This window comes from Aegilops tauschii, chromosome 6 (assembly GCF_002575655.3).
Source record: "Aegilops tauschii subsp. strangulata cultivar AL8/78 chromosome 6, Aet v6.0, whole genome shotgun sequence".
NCBI lineage: Eukaryota > Viridiplantae > Streptophyta > Magnoliopsida > Poales > Poaceae > Aegilops > Aegilops tauschii.
This window is the reverse complement of record NC_053040.3, coordinates 290,257,001-290,263,530: the sequence shown is the minus strand read 5'-3', so window position 1 is coordinate 290,263,530 and position 6,530 is coordinate 290,257,001. Positions and strand designations below refer to the sequence as shown.

Here is a 6,530-nt window from a genome sequence, read left to right as displayed (position 1 = left end):
CATTGGACGATTTGTGGTAGTCTATTTTGATGATATACTGATTTATAGCAAATCTTTGGAGGAACATTTGGAACATTTACGTGATGTTTTTATTGCTCTACGTGATGCACGTTTGTTTGGTAACCTTGGGAAGTGCACCTTCTGCACCGACCGAGTATCTTTTCTTGGCTATGTTGTTACTCCACAGGAAATTGAAGTTGATAAAGCCAAGATTGAAGCTATTGAGAGTTGGCCGCAGCCCAAAACGGTCACACAAGTGAGGAGTTTTCTTGGCCTCGCTGGATTCTATAGGCGTTTTGTGAGAGATTTCAACACCATTGCTGCACCTCTCAATGAGCTTACAAAGAAGGATGTGCCTTTTGTTTGGGGTACTACACAGGAAGAAGCCTTCACGGTATTGAAAGATAAGTTGACACATGCTCCTTTACTCCAACTTCCTGATTTTAATAAGACTTTTGAGCTTGAATGTGATGCTAGTGGAATTGGATTAGGAGATGTGTTATTACAAGATGGCAAACCTGTTGCATACTTTTCTGAAAAATTGAGTGGGCCTAGTTTGAATTATTCTACTTATGATAAAAAATTATATGCTCTTGTTCGGACTTTAGAAACATGGCAACATTATTTATGGCCCAAAGAATTTGTTATATATTCTGATCATGACTCTCTGAAACATATTAAAAGTCAAGCTAAACTGAATCATAGACATGCTAAATGGGTTGAATTCATTGAGACTTTCCCTTATGTCATTAAACACAAGAAGGGTAAAGAAAATGTTATTGCTGATGCATTGTCTCGTCGCTATACTATGCTTTCACAACTTGACTTCAAACTATTTGGTTTGGAGACCATCAAAGATCAATATGTGCATGATGCTGATTTTAAAGATGTAATGCAGAATTGTAAAGAAGGAAGAACATGGCAAAAGTTCGTTATTAATGATGGCTTTGTGTTCCGTGCTAACAAGCTATGCATTCCAGCTAGCTCTGTTCGTCTTTTGTTGTTGCAGGAGGCGCATGGAGGAGGATTAATGGGACACTTTGGCGTGAATAAGACGGAGGACGTGGTTGCTACACATTTCTTTTGGCCAAAGATGAGACGGGATGTTGAGCGTTTTGTTGCTCGCTGCACTACATGTCAAAAAGCTAAGTCACGACTCAATCCTCATGGTTTATATATGCCTTTGCCTGTACCTAGTGTTCCTTGGGAGGATATATCTATGGACTTTGTTTTAGGTTTACCTCGAACAAATAAGGGGAGGGATAGCATATTTGTTGTCATGGATAGATTCTCGAAAATGGCACATTTTATATCATGTCATAAAAGCGATGATGCTATTAATGTTGCTGATTTGTTCTTTCGTGAAATTATTCGCTTGCATGGTGTGCCAAATACTATTGTTTCAGATCGTGATACTAAATTTCTTAGCCACTTTTGGAGATGTTTATGGGCTAAGTTGGGGACTAAACTGCTTTTTAGTACTACTTGTGACCCCCAAACTGATGGACAAACTGAAGTAGTCAATAGAACATTGTCTACTATGCTTAGGGCTGTTTTGAAGAATAATAAGAAAATGTGGGAAGAATGCTTGCCTCATATTGAATTTGCTTATAATCGTTCATTGCATTCTACTACTAAGGTGTGCCCTTTTGAAATTGTGTATGGTTTCCTACCTCGTGCACCTATTGATTTGTTGCCTCTTCCATCTTCGGAGAAGGTTAATTTTGATGCTAAAGAACGTGCTGAATTGATTTAAAAAATGCATGAGTTAACTAAGGAAAATATTGAGCATATGAATGCTAAATATAAACTTGCTGGAGATAAGGGTAGAAAACATGTTGTGTTTGCACCTGGAGATCTTGTTTGGTTACATTTGCGTAAGGATAGATTTCCTAATTTGCGCAAATCAAAGCTAATGCCACGTGTTGATGGTCCTTTTAAGGTGTTTGTGACGCCCTCGATTCAATCGTACACTAATCATACACGCAAATGTGTACGATCAAGATCAAGGACTCACGGGAAGATATCACAACACAACTCTAGACACAAATTGAAATAATATAAGCTTTATATTACAAGCCAGGGGCCTCGAGGGCTCGAATACATAAGCTCGAAAACATAAGAGTCAACGGAAGCAACAATATCTGAGTAGAGACATAAGTTAGACAAGTTTGCCTTAAGAAGGCTAGCACAAAAGCAACATCGATCGAAAAGGCAAGGCCTCCTGCCTGGGAGCCTCCTAACTACTCCTAGTCGTCGGCGGCCTCCACGTAGTAGTAAGCATCGCGGTGGCATCTGGCTCCTGGGCTCCGACATCTGGTTGCATCAACCGGAAAGAAGAAGAAAGGGGGAAAAGGGGGAGCAAAGCAACCGTGAGTACTCATCCAAAGTACTCGCAAGCAAGGAACTACACTACATATGCATCGGTATCAATGAAATGGGCTGTATCTGTGGACTGGACTGCAGAATGCCAGAAGAGAAGGGGAAAGCCTAGCCTATCGAAGACTAGCATCTTCTGGAAACCACCATCTTGCAGCAACAGGAGGGAGTAGAGTAGCATAAAGTAAAGTAGTAGTAGTGTTATCAACCTCGGCCAGAGATCCTTTCTCGACTTCCTGCGAGAAAGCAATCCCAGAGCCATACTATCCATTTCTCATCACAATCCAATTCTCATCACAAGTATCCAGTTCTAGTTGTATCGATCGGGATACAACTCCAAGTGTCCGTTACCGTAGGACAGGCTATCGATAGATGTTTTCTTCCCTGCAGGGGTGCACCAACTTACCCACCACGCTCGATTAACTCCGGCCGGACACACTTTTCTGGGTCATGCCCGGCCTCGGCCAAACAATACGCCGCAACCCGACCTAGGCTTAATAGAGAGGTCAGCACGCCGGACTAAACCTATGCCCCCAGGGTCATGGGCCATCGCCCCGGGAACTCCTGCACGTTGCGTGGGCGGCCGGTGAGCAGACCTAGCTACCTCCTTAAAAAGGCAGGAGCTTACCAGTCCAACCCGGCGCGCGCCGCTCAGTCGCTGACGTCTATTAAGCTTTGGCTGATGTATACGACGCAGAACGCCCATACTATGCCCACGTGATGGTTAGTGCTATCAGGCCAGAGGCCCCTCGCATCAAATATCCAAATCGTAGTGGATTAGGAACGTGCGGTAACAAGCAGAGATTCACGAAAGATGTGACCCCGTCGCCCCGTCTCGAGGACTTGCGGCAAGGGCTAGGAATGCCCGGCCACGCCTCGTAATTATCTCACGGGCACCCTCTAGGTCAACTCGTCTCCACATCACTCGCGGGTACCCCTCAGGGTCGACCCGCCTTTCCAAGTAACAGTTGTAAAGTCCAAGTATCCGTGTGTCCAAACATCAAGGGGAAAACCCGAGGAATCACCCCCGGTGAATTCCACTCGATGTAATCATCAAGGTGAACATAAGAGGATCCACCCTCGAGGTTCACACTTGAGGGGTTGCACGACAGAGCCGTATTGGAAGTGGTTAAGGAGGAAATCACCCTCGATGACCACGACCGAATAGCTACACTACAAGGTTAACATCAGAAGTGCTAATGAGGTCTTACCCTCGGCACTCGATGGTAACCCAGTAGTGTCGAGCAACTAAGGGGAAAGTGATGTGCGGTGCCGGGGCCTGGTCTTCGATCCCGTTGATCGGGTCTTCGATGATGAAGCAGGGGCAACAAGGACAAGGTGGGGGTCACTGATGGATCACTAACCAACCTATACTAAGCAGTTAGGATAAGCAGGTAGGTAACAATAAGCAGGTTACAAAAGCAGGCTATGCATCAGAATAGGAGCAAACAATAACAGTAGCAAAATCTAATGCAAGCATGAGAGAATGGAATGGGCGATATCGGAATGATCAAAGGGGGGCTTGCCTGGTTGCTCTGGAAAGGAGGGGTCGTCGTCGACGTAGTCGATCACCGGGCCCTCAGCAGCGGCCTCGGGGTCTACCGGAGAGAAGAGGGGGAAGAAACAGTAAATACAGAGCAAGCAAGTGCATAACAGGACAACAGGCAAAGCTAGACGTGTTCTAACGCGGTGCTACACGCTACCGACGAAGGGGGATAACATCCGGGAATGCTTTCCCGAAGTTAGGCATTTTCGGACAAACGAACCGAAGGGGAAAGTTGCGTGTTTTCTATGCTAGGATGTGTGGTGGACGAACGGGTTGCGTATCCGGATTCGTCTCGTCGTTCTGAGCAACTTTCATGTAGAAAACATTTTCATCTGAGCTACGGTTTATTTTATGAATTTTCAAAGTTTAATGCATTTTCAAAAATTCTGGAATATGTAAATCTGAATTAAAAACAGAATAAACTTTTGTCACCTAGTGATACTCTAGCCTGTCTGTATGACAGTGGGGCCAATGGGGTTGTGTTGACCAGTCAATGGTTGACCAGTCAACATATGAACAGTGCTAGTGGGTCCTCCTTGTCATTGCCTATACTTCAACTTACTTCAATTTAGATGATTTTAATTGTTTTCTTTAGGCAGCAGGGCCCAACGTCAGTGACTATTAGTAGGAGGATGGCATTAACAGCAATTAGATCCTAATCTAATTAGGCCCACCCCCATATAGCAATGGCACTAGCCATCCATTGTGTGGCTGTGCTCACGCACAAGCACACACATGGGGCGCTCGCGGCCATGGCCAAGCACCAGCAGCAGCTAGCAGCAGTAGCATAGCAGCGGCATGAGCAACAGCAGCGCATGAGCAGCAGCAGCAGTACGCAGCACAGGGCAGCAGTAAGCAGCGACGGCGGCTGCGGGCGTGCGCATGCGAGGGGAGCAGCAGCAGAAGAAGTAGCAGCAGCATCAGCAGGCAGTGGCGGGAGTAACTAGCAGCAGTGCAGCAAAGCGACAACAGCGACAAAGCAGTAGCCGAGCAGGCGCACATGTATCACGACGCGGCCATGGACGAGCTCCGGGATGGAGGCGGCAGGGAGCAGCGGGCGCGGCGGAACGCATACGTGGACGGGCGCCAGGCGCGCGCGGACAGGGCTGGCTCCGGCCAGGGCGGCCAGGGGATGAGCGCGACGCAAGGCGCGAGGGCAAGGACGTGCGGGGAGCAGTGCGCGGCAGTAACGGTCGGAAACGCCACTCCGGCAGCCAAAAGAGGCGCGGGAGGGCTCGTCCGAGTGCTGGTGATGGCGCACATGTGAGGGAGCAAGAACCAGAGGCGGGGTGGCCTAAGCTCGTCAGAAACGAACCCGCGACGGCGGCCGGAGCACGTGATGCTCGGGATCGAGCACAGAGGTCAAGAGGGGAGGAGCAGGCGTGCGCGTTCGGGGCCTGGGAGCTCCACGAGCTCGACTACGTGCACGGATACAAGCTTCGCGAGCAGTGGCCGCAGCGGCGAGGCGAGCTACGGTTGCGGCGGAGAAGAGGCTAGGGGGCTCGGGGATCGAAGTCAACGGGACGAGGGGGAGCGTGTGCTCACTGTGGTTCAGTAGGGGAGGGCAGCGGGCTCGAGGAGGACCGACGGCGCCGGGGTTCGTCGGGGAAGAAGCCGCGGCCGAGGACGAAGAAGGACCCGATTCCTTCGCTGTAGATCGCCCCGGCTTTAACCAATGGTTGAGGAAGAAGAGGCGACGGCCGGCAAGCCTCCCAGGCAAGGTTCTCGGGCGTAGGGGCGCCGGTGGCCGCGGGATCGAGCGGCGCATGGCGGCGGTTGTGTTCGGGAGAGAGCGAAGCGGCGCGAGGGGAGGGGAAGTGGGGAGGCGCTAGGGTTCGGCCGAGGGGGTCGCGGGGGGAGGTTTTGTAGGCGGCCAGGTGGGCGTGGATGGCCGCCACGCACGACCATCGCCGGCGGATGGACGCCACGATTCCCCTCTGCTCCTGTAGCGAGAAGGGAGATGATGTGAGGTGGGTTGGGTTGTCCACTGTGGACTAGAGCCCAGTCTACCTAGCTCTTTCCTTTTTATATATTATTTATTTATTTGGCATTTACTTTTAGTAGCAAATGATTTTAGTTGTAGAAGAAACTTGGCACATAAATACCCGGTGTTATCCTAAGGCTGCACAAAAAGTTTCAGAGCATTCGAAAAAGTTAGACTAATTGTTTAAAAAAATGGCTTATTTTAATGTTGTTGGACCATTTATTAAATCCTAGGAATTTATCTATGAGTCAAATGATGTTGGTTTCTACATGATAATTCCTCAGTGAAAATTTGCAACCCAACCAACATTTTTGTTTTATTTTTGAAGAAAATAATTTGACATGCAAATTGAATATGAATTTGAATTTGATTTGGAACAAAGTGATGATTAGCAAAATAGTTGTGATGACTTGGCAGTCAGTAGCAGGAGTTTATTGTAGCAGGATTATTGGGGTGTTACAGTGTTAGAGAAAATAAATGATAATGCATATAAACTTAAGCTGCCTGCAGATTTTGGGGTTAGTCCCACTTTTAACATTGCAGATTTGAGGCCTTATTTGGGTGAGGAAGATGAGCTTCCGTCGAGGACGACTTCATTTCAAGAAGGGGAGGATAATGAGG

The 6,530-nt window shown here is 48.0% G+C and overlaps 1 long non-coding RNA gene across 1 annotated transcript; it reads right to left on the bottom strand.

Moving 5' to 3' along the window:
• Nucleotides 1-2,040: 2,040 nt before the first annotated feature.
• Nucleotides 2,041-5,892, bottom strand: LOC141025626 (uncharacterized). The gene is made up of 3 exons (XR_012187774.1): nucleotides 5,471-5,892; nucleotides 3,906-3,977; nucleotides 2,041-2,316 (listed from the first exon to the last, which is right to left on the bottom strand). It is a non-coding gene; the product is annotated as an uncharacterized lncRNA (long non-coding RNA).
• Nucleotides 5,893-6,530: the final 638 nt, after the last annotated feature.